Genomic DNA, 14164 nt, shown 5'->3' with positions numbered 1-14164 from the left:
CTCCTAATCCATATATCATTCAGCGACTCTTATCAATGGGCATAACAATTCAAGCACTGAAGTCTAGCATCAGTGTCAGATGCTCATACTGATCTACGATCACTTTTGTATATGATGTTCTTCCGAGTGGATACACTCCCCAAAATCCTTAACATATTTCCTATTTCTTGGAAAGAAATTGCGAAATGAATCATTTTAAGTTCACATTTTAAGATTCCAAATATACATTAGATATAATAGGTACCATTTATATTAAAAGATATAAAGATTTATACCGAAACTATGTATATAAGAAAAGTAGGGTGGTGAAAGGAACAGCTGCTATGCGCAGTACTAAAGATGGTCAGTGACTCTACAGATGTTACGTGAATCAGGGAAATAATACGTCTAGAATACAGGTAAGAAGTAATACTTTAGAAGTACACTCGTTTTTGTTAAGGACTCCAGATATTCAAGAACGTTTAGTTAATTTTTGAAGCGTCATTTTGTGTGTGTAAACATGAAAACGGAATATTCGAGACCGGTGATGGGTGGACGAAGGCAGCTGCGGCCCCAGACTGGGGATTTCTTGTGCATTTACTTTTCTTGTAAGTTACACTGTCGATTGAGTAATTATTCGTTTGATAATCGAATGTATTCGATGTGTTAAAGCGCGTGATCCCTTTATTGTAATAATTTTACCGTCATCTGGTCGTGATAAACATGGATGTCTCTGATCCAGCCAAGGTGTGGGTGGGTGGTGGGGAGCAGGTGATAAGTTTTAAACATAATGAAATGAAAATGATAATGCTCATGCTAGGATACCATGACTAATACCTCCGATTTCATGCACAATGCCATATAAGAATAATGTTTGGGGATCAGTAATTAGACAGGGGAACAGAAAACTGATGCAGGAAATTTAGAAGGCCTCCTAAGGGTAGGAGTTGTCGATAGAGTTATATTTGTTCATTCACAGTTGGGAAGTGGACACTTTGACCTGTTTTGAGGCTATATTACTCTCTTCTTGTGTTGGATTATGCTCGGTGAAACAGATTTAGTAAAATTCCCATTTAGGTGTGCCACAAAATTAACCTATGATGGATTGTGATGGAACACGTTAGTGGACTCCTTTTGCTTAAAGGAGTAGAAATTATTAGGGTTAGAGGTATGTGATTTGGAGTGTGATTTTCTTGTGAATGATAATTTATTTCGTTCGGGAATGCCGGTGTATCAATAAGGTGATAATAGTGAAGAATAGTTCCATATTATTTCCTTATGATAGTAGAATACTAGTTCAGATACATCACTGGAACACCCTGGGAGTTTGGAAGAAATTCATATGAGATAGACTGGGGACATGTAATTTGCAGCATGAAATTATATGCTGTGTTGACATGGAAAAGCAGAGGATAGGTATGTAGAGTAACTTTGCCCAGAGAGGATGTGTTGAGTTAAGCTTTGTAATAGGCTGATTTATTTTTTTTTTGTGTGAGTGGTTGAATAGGCCACCAGGAGCTTCCCTGTAGGAACTTTGTATTCACGAAAGGGTTAAACATTGTATTCTCGAAAGGTTTAAGAAAACGGAAGGTAGTTGAAATGTACACAAGAAGCAAGTAGGGTAGATTTTCAGTCGGTGGATGTGCATTTTCTACGGTTACAATATATATTTGTGACATATAGAATTGATGATGTTACTACAAAGAATGATCTAGTTAAGAGTGTGGGATTTTCCTTTTTCCTAGATAAAACCAACATTTCCGTATTTGATAACTCATTACTGGTAGGGTTATGAGGGAGAAGGAAACTCTATTTATCTATCTGCCTATCGCTGTAGCTGTATATATCTAACTTCCATTCCCTTTGGGAACTCCCTTGAGGGGATGGCCACAGCACAAGTGTCTCCATAACTGGTGAACTCTAGTGTCTCTTCTTAGCTTTTAGTTGGGTTACGTAATGAACAAGCAATGTGAAATACCAAGAAATATATATAAACAAAGACATTGTCCTAGTTTTATTGCTGCAGATATCTTGTGCATTCTGTTATTGGTGAAAATCCATTGTTATCACTACAAGTACTCTCTTTGTCCATGTCATGAATCATTTGGTTTAGAAGGAAAAATTAATTTAGATCTCTCCAAGAGGTATAGGAATCTGACCGTTTGTGAGACAGATCTCGTAGGCATTAATTCAATCACTACATCTTTAAAGATATCTGAACTAACCCAGGTTATTTGTACAGATCTCGTAGGCATTAATTCAATCACTATATCTTTAAAGATATCTGAACTAACCCAGGTTATTTGTAAAACATAGATTTAGTCAGATTCGTGTGTTACAGTGCCTGGAAGAATTTTTTGGAGTGCATCAGCAATAAAGGAAATTAGGTATTTCTACACCTTATAGGCAAATTTCCCTGTATTACATCTTCATATGGTTTGTATATCAACTTACATACCAAATATGGCTCTGTAGCAACTGAACAAGCTGTATGGGCATATTTGATGTCAGTCGTCCGTAAAACACTTGTGTCTATAAACTGAAAAACTACCGCAAGTAGTTCTTAGGGAAACAAGCATGACAATGGCAGTTAGGGTAGGACAAGGAAACAGTTGTGGTTAATGTAACCAAGAATTACATGAAATTATGTGGTCAGTCAGATGTGAATAATGTAAAAAGTGGAGTCCCATAAAATATTTAGAGATGGACATAGATGAATATGAGGCTCTGAATGTGCATAGTGAGGATGGTGAACAGATGCACTGGTTCTGCAAAAAGTGCAGTCCAGAGGCAGTGAGTGTTTTGATCATTGTCAATGTTATGAAAGCAATCATGAGTTTGAAGGCTAAGGTTAAGACTGTAAAAAAAGTTATAGATCATGAAAAAAATTACCATTTATGGACAAAACCAGAGATATAGTAAGAGAAGACATTTTTTAAATAAAAGTAAGAGGAGGCAGTGTAGCTAACATATATGCTTAAGGAATTGAAGAAATTGAGAAAATGGTAAAGATAACTTAGAATTAGGTAATAGAGTATATGATATGTAAGTAGTTTATTGATTTATTTATTTATTGTTACCCCAAGATAAGTTTCTACAAAAAGCTCTTGCAGACTAAGGACACATTATTTCTAGTAGCAAGGAAATATAGAATTCTTTGGAGTGAATAATTCTTAGATAAGACTGTATTTACAATAATAATGTTTCCTAAGGTGACTTCTCGTTCTCTGTGTTACGTCAGGCAGGCAGAGTTTGGTAACATGCATCTAGTCAGCCATATGGTTAAGATATACTTTGTCACTTGCATAGACATAGTGGAAATTAAAAGGGTTTCAAAACAAGAACAGAAGAACCAAAATAGGCTTAGACTGTTAATGTTAAAGCTCAGAAACAGACCAGAAGCAGAAAGTTCTCAGGAACACAAAGAAACTAGATAACATGAAGTCATGGATAGATGGGTTGGCTGACACTTCAGTACCTAACTCTTACTGACACAGTGAGCCCTATCGACATTTTGTCCCCTAATGTTTCCCAACACCTCAGCACCAGCTTCTGTTACTTCATTGCAACATTTATTGTCATATTTTTATATGTAGTTATTTTTCATACTTATGGATCTCTGCCCTTGTGAGAGTGGGACTAGCCATATTGTTGGTATAATTATCTAAGAGTGAAGATAAAACAGTCATCTGTAGCTTATTTGATGTTTCATTCATTTTCAATTACATATATAAACACAGAAAAAGATAGGAGGATTGACTTATTAAACTTGTGAACTTGGCCCTCATGAATACCTCGTGGTCTCTGGGGGGTCTTCACTGCCACAGCCTGGGTTGGATCCAGGTTGCTGGAATGGGTCATTAGTTGACCAAGCATTGGAAGCCAGAACACTCGGGCCTACATAGCCACCACATTCTAGCTGGTCTGTAATGCTGTGTACTCTCTTGTCCAGTGCAATGTTGAACTTCTCTTTTGTGTATCCCTTACTGTTTTTGATGGTAAATGGCAAGGTGTTGAAGAGCCATAGGCCCCAGATGATTAAGATGGCCTCACTCATGCACATCACACTTTTGGATTTTGCAGGTGTTATTTTAAAAAGTCTCACCTCTATGTTATATCAGTATGGTATTTTCAAATCTAAGTTGAGGACCGTCCCTTCTAGTATTTTTTTTATTTAGATGATGATGTACTTCTCATGTCTGCACTCCAGGGAGTATAGCCTCTTAGATTTCAGTCAGTCCCAGTAATTTAATTCCTTTGCCATATTGATATGGGCTGTGAAAGATATCTGAACTCTTTCTAAATCCACAGGTTCATCCACCTTGTGGGGTGGTGTTAGAATACAACAATATTAAGGTCATGGAAAAATGATTGATGTGAATAATACCATCATTGGATTTTCTTGTCTTATCTTAAAGGTCCACAGAATCTAGTCTGCTATCCCTGTGCGTGAGGTAACAGTCCCCCTCTTAAAGGCCTTCCACTTTATTCAGCTGGTTCAGGGTGGCATCTGGGTTCATCTGGTATTTTCCGTTATATTGATTTCTTCATTTTCCCCTTATTGGAAGAGTTGAAATTTATCTCCATTGCAAGCATTTCGTTCCTAGTTGCCCAGCTTAAGACTTTGTTTATGACTGTGTTTACCCTTTTGTGTTTATGACTGTTTTTAGCCTTTTGGCATCTTATATTGGTATGATTTTCATATTCACTTTTGTATCTTCTTCAAAGGATGATATGAAATTATGGCTCATGTTTGTACCAATGTCATCCTTATTACAATGAGTGAAAGTTTGGAGGAGGGTTTATTCAACTTCAGTCATCAGTACATAGATAGAAAAATCTGTTGACTTGAAATTGTCTTAGTCAACATAAATGAATAAAGGTTATATTAATACTAAACGTAAAAAAGATAAATGAAAGACTTATAGATACATGGAATAGCACAACAGAAGTTATGATGAAACTATATATACCTCTTCAGAAGCAATGGAGACTAACAGGGGCCTGGGGGGAATGAGGTTGCATTCTCCCTTCATGCCTCAGGAGTATCTTCTATCTTACTGAGGCTCCTGCAGCACTCAGGAAGCTGGCTGCTTCCACCTGTCAGGACCATTGGTCTTAGAGTGTTGTGATGCACCTGCAAAGAGTGCAGGGTAATTAAGTGGTTGGTGTCTTCTTTATGGTAGTTGCATCATGTACTTGAAGGATCTTGGGATATGTTGAAACATTGCTTGTAGTGTTGCAGTAACTGGTGATGTGTTTGGATGGGAGATTGTGACTCAAGTTAGTCTGGTAGGTTTATGTCTGGTGGGTGGGAGTTTAAGATGGAGTTGGAAGATCAGTTATTAGGTGTTTGTAAGGTTAGTTTTGTGCTTATGTGTTTTGTTATTGTTATATATGTTGGGGACAGGAGATCTGGGGTTAATGGTTAGCTGTGGAGTGGTTTGGGTTGGAGAGGCCCAGTACTTTTGCATAGAATTGAATGCCAAGCATGTTAAGATGGTAATGTATTGAGAGGATGTTTGTTTCATTGTGAATGTTTTGTGTGTTTGTCGGTGCTAAGCAGCCAGTGGTTGTTCTCTGTAAACTTTTGTGTGTTTGCAGTGTTGCTTTTGAGAGGGAGGAATACTAGGTAGGTAAGGAATGGTTTAAAGTGGAATGGATGAACTATTAGCAGAGAATGTTGAAGGATACTTCTTTTGTCCAAATCTGGTGCTGGTTAGTGTTTCTAAGGGATATTAGTTGTGTTGCTTTTGTGTTGATGTTACTGATATGGCTGGATTCATCTCATTGTTTTTCTGGAGCTAAAAGAGTGATTGAAGACATTTGTAGAGATTCAGACATTCTATTCTAGTTGAGCCATTTTTCCAATTGTGTAATATAGTTCTGCTTGTTTGCAGGGTGGCAACAGCATGAAACCTTTCCCACGTAAAGTACTTCTTAACTAATTATCAACCCCAAGTAGAAATAAAAGCTTACCCTTGCCAAATGCTTCAATCCCCCATTCTTGTTTTAAGATTTTTAAAAGACTTAAGATAGAAGAAGCCATGTGAGGAGAACATCCTCCTGAAGGCTGAGGCTGTGGTGTCTAAATGTGTGTAGATGTAACCAATATGAGGAAAAAGGAGAGATAAATAGTATGTTTGAGAAAATGAACCAGGATGCTCTGGCTTCCAGTGAAATAGAGCTTAAGTGTAAAGAGGAAGAATGGTTTGGGAATGTTTGGGGGATAAAGTCGGGTTAGTGTGGGGTCGAAAGGTAAGGAAGAGCTAGCACCAATGCTGTTCTGAGAATGTGTAAAAGTGTGCAAGGAAATGAGATCCAGACTGGTGTGGGTGAAAAATGTAAGTGGAATGTGACAGATGAGTGATTGCTAAGTCTAGGATGCTAATGTGCCTGGCTATGAGAAGCATGTTTTTTTGGGAGCAGCTGATTGAGTATATAGGCAGTTTTGTTCCAAGAGACATGGTATTAGAAAAAGGGGATTTAAATGTGAAGGCAAGTGTTGTGGTAGTTGAGGGTTTGACTGGGGTGTTTGAGGTGCAGTATTTAGTAATGTGAATGGAAATTATGAACCGCTAGTAGATTGTGTGCTAAAAAAGGGGTAGGGATTGGGAATACCTGGTTTAAAAAGAGAAACATTGATTGACAGATGTGCCAAAGAGAGACTTCTAGATGTGAATGTGCTGAGAAGGGCAGTTGGTTGGATGTCTAATCATTACCTTGTGGAGGGGAGAGTGAACATGTGTGGAGGTTTTAGGAAAACAGGAAATATTACAGATAAGAGAGTGCTGAAAGTAAGTGAGCATAGAAAAGAGACTTGTATGAAGAAATTTTAGTAGAGACTGAGTGTGGAATGGCAATAAAATGAAAGTAAGCAAAGATTGGGTCGTGGATGAGGAATGGGAGGTATTTAGGGAAGCAGCGCAGGCATATGCAAGAGATGCATGTGGAAGGTGTGAAGGAGGCAAATTTGAAAGAGAAGTGAGTGATGGGCTGATGATGTAAAGTTGTTAGTGAAAGAGGAAAGAGTGGTGTATGGGTGGCATTTACAGGGAAGGAGTGCATAGGGAGATGTATAAGGGAAAGCATCCAGAGTTTAGTGGGAAGTTGTAGGGGTTGAAGAAGAGAGAAAATGAGAGTTGGGGTGAGTGAGTATCATTAACTTTAGGCAGAATATGACGTTTTGTAAGGAGTTTGATAGTGTGCCAGTCACAAGAGAATAAATGGAAACATGGTGAAGGGGGCAATTGGGGAAATAGTAACATATGATGATAAATGAAGGAGGAGTTAGTGTGAGAATTTTAAAGTACTGTTTAGTATTTTTGATGATAGGTTGGTAAATGTAGGGTACTTTGGATTGGGATGGCATGCTGAGTGAGTGTCGTGGAAAGTGGTTTGATGAAGAAAGAAGAGGTGGCAAAGGCCTTATGTAATATGAAATGTGGCAAGGTTGCTGGAGTGGATAGCATTGCAGTTGAATTTATTTAGAAAGAAGGTGACTGTGTTGTTGATGGATTTGTTAGGATTTTCATTGTATGTATGGACCATGGGGTAGTGCTTGAGGATTGACAGAATGCATGTGTAGGTCCAGTGTATAAACGCAGTTGGGATAAGGGTGAATGTTCAAATTACAGAAGTATGTTTCTTGAGTATACCTGGTAGGTTGTATGGGAGGGTAGTGCCTGAGAGGGTGAAAGCACTCATGTATAGAACATCAGATTCAGGAGGAGCAGTTTGTATTCATAAGTGGTCAAGGATATGTTAATGAGATATTTGCTTTAAAGAATGAGTGAGAAATACTTAGAGAAACTGATGGATTTGTATGTGGCATTTATGGATCTGCATAAAGCTCATTTTATGATAGGGTTGATGGAGATCCCTTGTGGAAGGTCTTAAGAATATATGGCATGGGAGGAAACTGCTAGAAGTAGTGAGAAGTTTTTATCAATAGTGTAAGGAAGAGAGGAGAGTGATGGTTTTAAGTGAAGGTTGATCTGCGGCAAGGGTGTGTGACGTCACCATGGTTGCTTAATTTGTTTAAGGATATGGTGAGGTAGGTAAATGTGAGAGTCTTGGAGAAAGGGACGAGTATGCAGTTTGCTGTTGGTACAGCACTAGTGGCTGATTCAGGTGAGGAACTATAAAAGTTGGTGACAGAGTTTGGAAGAGTGTGTGAATGGAAAAGGCTAAGAGTAAATGTGAATAACAGCACCAGTGGCTGATTCAAGTGAGAAACTGTAGAAGCTGGTGACTGAGTTTGGAAGAGTGTGTAAATGGAGAAGGCTTATAGTAAATTTGAATGGAGACAAGGTTGTTAGGTTTAGCAGGGTTAGTTGGGATATATCTTTGAGTGGAGAAAAATTTTTTGAGGAAGTAAAATATGTAAGATACCTGGGAGTGGACATGGTAGTGAATGGAACCTTGGAAGCAGAAATGAATCATAGGGTCGGTGAGGGGGTGAAGACTCTGGGAGCATAAAGAATGTTTGGAACTGATCATTTTCTGGGAAGGCAAAAATTGGTATTTTTGAAGGTATATGTGTCCCAATGATATTATGTGCAGAGGAGGGTGGATGTATTGGAAATGAAATGTTTGAGGACAGTATGTGGTGGTGTGCAATGGTTTGATTGAGAATGTAATGAAAGGGTAAGAGAGAAGTGTGGTAATGAAAAGAGTGTGGTTGAGAGAGCAGAAGAGGGTATGTTGAAAAAGGCTTGGACATCCAATATGGAGAGGATGAGTGAGGAAAGGTTGACAAAGAGGATATATGTGTCATGCGTTAGCAAAGTAGCACCAGGAAACAGACAAAGAAAGACCCATCTACTCATGTACACACATATATACATACATGCACACGCACATATATATGGAATGGGATGTATTTAGGGAAGCAGTGATGGCTTGCGCAAAAGTTGCTTGTGGCATGAGAAGTGTGGAAGGTGGGCAGATTAGAAAGGGTAGTGAGTGGTGGGATGAAGAAGTAAGATTATTAGTGGAAGAGAAGAGTGAGGCATATGGACGATTTTTGCAAGGAAATAATGCAAATGAGTGGGAGATGTATAAAAGAAAGAGGCAGGAGGTCAAGAGAAAGGTAAAAGAGGTGAAAAAGAGGGCAAATGAGAGTTGGGGTGAGAGAGTATCATTAGATTTTAGGGAGAATAAAAAGTTGTTTTGGAAGGAGGTAAATAAAGTGCATAAGACAAGGGAACAAATGGGAACATCAGTGAAGGGGGCTAATGGGGAGGTGATAACAAGTAGTGGTGATGTGAGGAGATGGAGTGAGTATTTTGAAGGTTTGTTGAATGTGTTTGATGATAGAGTGGCAGATATAGGGTGTTTTGGACGAGGTTGTGTGGAAAGTGAGAGGGTTAGGGAGAATGATTTGGTAAACAGAGAAGAGGTAGTAAAAGCTTTGCGAAAGATGAAAGCCGGCAGGTGTGGATTGTATTTCAATGGAATATATTAAAAAAGGGGGTGACTATGCTGTTGACTGGTTGGTAAGGTTATTTGATGTATGTATGACTCATGGTGAGGTGCCTGAGGATTGGCAGAATGCTTGCATAGTGCCATTGTACAAAGGCAAAGGGGATAAGAGTGAGTGCTCAAATTACAGAGGTATAAGTTTGTTGAGTATTCCTGGTAAATTATATGGGAGGGTATTGATTGAGAGGGTGAAGGCATGTACAGAGCATCAGATTGGGGAAGAGCAGTGTGGCTTCTGAAGTGGTAGAGGATGTGTGGATCAGGTGTTTGCTTTGAAGAATGTATTTGAGAAATACTTAGAAAAGCAAATGGATTTGTATGTAGCATTTATGGATTTGGAGAATGCATATGATAGAGTTAATAGAGATGCTCTGTGGAAGGTATTAAGAATATATGGTGTTGGAGGCAAGTTGTTAGAAGCAGTGAAAAGTTTTTATCGAGGATGTAAGGAATGTGTACGAGTAGGAAGAGAGGAAAGTGATTGGTTCTCGGTGAATGTCAGTTTGTGGCAGGGGTGCATGATGTCTCCATAGTTGTTTAATTTCTTTATAGTTGGGGTTGTTAGGGAGGTGAATGCAAGAATTTTGGAGAGAGGGGCAAGTCTGTTGTGGATGAGAGAGCTTGGGAAGTGAGTCAGTTGTTGTTCGCTGATGATACAGCGCTGGTGGCTGATTCAGGTGAGAAACTGCAGAAGCTAGTGACTGAGTTTGGTAAAGTGTGTGAAAGAAGAAAGCTGAGAGTAAATGTGAATAAGAGCAAGGTTATTAGGTACAGTAGGTTTGAGGGACAAGTCAGTTGGGAGATAAGTTTAAATGGAGAAAAACTGGAGGAAGTGAAGTGTTTTAGATATCTGGGAGTGGATCTGGCAGCGGATAGAACCTTGGAAGCGGAAGTGAATCATATGGTGGGGAAAGGGGTGAAAGTTCTGGGAGCGTTGAAAAATATGTGGAAGGCGAGAACATTATCTCAGAAAGCAAAAATGGGTATGTTTGAAGGAATAGTGGTTCCAACAGTGTTATATGGTTGTGAGGCATAAGCTATAGATAGAGTTGTGCGGAGGAGGGTGGATGTGTTGGAAATGAGATGTTTGAGGACAATATGTGGTGTGAGGTGGTTCGACCGAGTAAGTAATGAAAGGGTAAGAGAGATGTGTGGTAATAAAAAGAGTGTAGTTGAGAGAGCAGAAGAGGGTGTTTTGAAATGATTTGGTCACATGGAGAGAATGAGTGAGGAAAGATTGACCAAGAGGATATATGTGTCAGAGGTGGAGGGAACGGGGAGAAATGGGAGACCAAATTGGAGATGGAAAGATGGAGTGAAAAAGATTTTGAGTGATCGGGGCCTGAACATGCAGGAGGGTAAAAGCGTGCAAGGAATAGAGTGAGTTGCAACTATGTGGTATACCGAGGTTGATGTGCAGTAATTGATTGAACCAGGGCATGTGGAGCTTCTGGGGTAAACCATGGAAAGTTCTGTGGGGCCTGGATGTGGAAAGGGAGCTGTGGTTTTGGTGTATTATACATGACAGCTAGAGACTGAGTGTGAACGAATGTGGGCTTTGTTGTCGTTTCCTAACACTACCTCGCGCACATGCGGTGGGATAGGGTTTTCATTTCATGTGTGGCGGGGTGGCAATGGGAATGAATAAGGGCAGACAGTATGAATGATGTACATGTGTGTGTATATATATGCATACGTTGAGATGTATAGATATGTATGCATGCTGTCTGTGGATGTGTATATAAATGTGTGTGTGTGTGTGTCTGTGTGTGTATATATATGTATACGTTGGGAGGTATAGGTATGTATATTTGCGTGTGTGGACGTGTATGTATATACATGTGTATGGAGGTGGGTTGGGCCATTTCGTTCGTCTGTTTCCTTGCGCTACCTCGCAGGCGCAGGAGACAGCGACAAAACAAAATAAATGATATATATTTTTTTTTTTTTTTTTGCTGTCTCCCGCGTTTGCGAGGTAGCGCAAGGAAACAGACGAAAGAAATGGCCCAACCCACCTCCATACACATGTATATACATACGTCCACACACGCAATATACATACCTACACAGCTTTCCATGGTTTACCCCAGACGCTTCACATGCCTTGATTCAATCCACTGACAGCACGTCAACCCCGGTATACCACATCGCTCTATACATCTCAACGTATGCATATATATACACACACATGTACATAATTCATACTGTCTGCCCTTATTCATTCCCATTGCCACCCCGCCACACATGAAATGAAAACCCCCTCCCACCGCATGTGCGCGAGGTAGTGTTAGGAAACGACAACAAAGCCCACATTCGTTCACACTCAGTCTCTAGCTGTCATGTATAATACACCAAAACCACAGCTCCCTTTCCACATCCAGGCCCCACAGAACTTTCCATGGTTTACCCCAGAAGCTCCACATGCCCTGGTTCAATCAATTACTGCACGTCAACCCCGGTATACCACATAGTTGCAACTCACTCTATTCCTTGCACGCTTTTACCCTCCTGCATGTTCAGGCCCCGATCACTCAAAATCTTTTTCACTCCATCTTTCCACCTCCAATTTGGTCTCCCTCTTCTCCTCGTTCCCTCCACCTCCGACACGTATATCCTCTTGGTCAATCTTTCCTCACTCATTCTCTCCATGTGCCCAAACCATTTCAAAACACCCTCTTCTGCTCTCTCAACCACGCTCTTTTTATTTCCACACATCTCTCTTACCCTTACGTTACTTACTCGATCAAACCACCTCACACCACACATTGTCCTCAAACATCTCATTTCCAGCACATCCATCCTCCTGCGCACAACTCCTGCGCAAAAATGGGTATGTTTGAAGGAATAGTGGTTCCAACAATGTTGTATGGTTGCGAGGCGTGGGCTATGGATAGAGTTGTGCGCAGGAGGATGGATGTGCTGGAAATGAGATGTTTGAGGACAATGTGTGGTGTGAGGTGGTTTGATCGAGTAAGTAACGTAAGGGTAAGAGAGATGTGTGGAAATAAAAAGAGCGTGGTTGAGAGAGCAGAAGAGGGTGTTTTGAAATGGTTTGGGCACATGGAGAGAATGAGAGGAAAGATTGACCAAGAGGATATATGTGTCGGAGGTGGAGGGAACGAGAAGTGGGAGACCAAATTGGAGGTGGAAAGATGGAGTGAAAAAGATTTTGAGTGATCGGGGCCTGAACATGCAGGAGGGTGAAAGGAGGACAAGGAATAAAGTGAATTGGATCGATGTGGTATACTGGGGTTGACGTGCTGTCAGTGGATTAAAACAGGGCATGTGAAGCGTCTGGGGTAAACCATGGAAAGCTGTGTAGGCATGTATATTTGCGTGTGTGGACGTATGTATATACATGTGTATGGGGGTGGGTTGGGCCATTTCTTTCGTCTGTTTCCTTGCGCTACCTTGCAAACGCAGGAGACAGCAACAAAAAAAAAATATATATATATATATATATATATATAGAGAGAGAGAGAGAGAGAGAGAGAGAGAGAGAGAAGGGGCCAGGTGAGGATATTTCCTGAAAGGCCCAGTCCGCTGTTCTTAACGCTACCTCGCTATCGCGGGAAATGGTGAATAGTATGAAAGAAAAAGAAAGAAATGTCTGTGTATGTATGTATTTGTATACGTTTAAATGTATAGGTATTTATATGTGTGTGTGTGGACATGTATGTATATACATGTGTATGTGGGTGAGTTGGGCCATTCTTTCGTCAGTTTCCTTGCGCTGCCTCGCTAATGCGGGAGACAGCGACAAAGTATAATAATAGTAATAATAATAATATATATATATATATATATATATATATATATATATATATATATATATATATATATATATATATATATTTATTTATTTATTTATTTATTTATTATTTTTTGCTTTGTCGCTGTCTCCCGCGTTTGCGAGGTAGCGCAAGGAAACAGACGAAAGAAATGGCCCAACCCACCCCCACACACATGCACACACACACACATCCACACACGCAAACATACACACCCACACATCCCAACGTACACACATATATACACACACAGACACACATATACACACATGCACACAGTTCACACTGTCTGCCCCTACTCACCCCCATCGCCACCCCACCACACACGGAATAACATCCCTTCCCCCCTCATGTGCACGAGGCAGTGCCAGGAAAAGACAACAAAGGCCCCATTCGCTCACACTCAGTCTCCAGCTGTCATGCAATAATGCCCGAAACCACAGCTCCCTTTCCACATCCAGGCCCCACAGAACTTTCCACTCCCAGGTATCTAAAACACTTTACTTCCTCCAGTTTTTCTCCATTTAAACTTACCTCCCAATTGACTTGACCCTCAACCCTACTGTACCTAATAACCTTGCTCTTATTCACATTTACTCTTAACTTTCTTCTTTCACACACTTTACCAAACTCAGTCACCAGCTTCTGCAGTTTCTCACATGAATCAGCCACCAGTGCTGTATCATCAGCGAACAACTGACTCACTTCCCTATATATATATATATATATATATATATTTATTATTATTATTATTATTATTTTTTTTTTTTTCTTTCTTTCAAACTATTCGCCATTTCCCGCATTAGCGAGGTAGCATTAAGAACAGAGGACTGGGCCTTTGAGGGAATACCCTCACCTAGCCCAATTCTCTGTTCCTTCTTTTGGAAAATTGAAAAAAAAAAAAAAAA

General features: G+C 40.0%; 1 protein-coding gene across 1 annotated transcript in view; it reads left to right on the top strand.

The window, feature by feature from the left end:
- Positions 1–292: 292 nt before the first annotated feature.
- The window catches only part of LOC139749175 (uncharacterized), a 141143-nt gene continuing 127271 nt past the window's right edge, over positions 293–14164 (top strand). Inside the window, exon 1 of the mRNA XM_071662834.1 lies at positions 293–398. The gene's annotated coding sequence lies outside the window, so the exon portion shown is untranslated. The remainder of the gene's footprint in view (positions 399–14164) is intronic.

This window comes from Panulirus ornatus, chromosome 6 (assembly GCF_036320965.1).
Source record: "Panulirus ornatus isolate Po-2019 chromosome 6, ASM3632096v1, whole genome shotgun sequence".
Classification (NCBI taxonomy): domain Eukaryota; kingdom Metazoa; phylum Arthropoda; class Malacostraca; order Decapoda; family Palinuridae; genus Panulirus; species Panulirus ornatus.
This window is presented reverse-complemented; position numbering and strand designations above follow the sequence as displayed.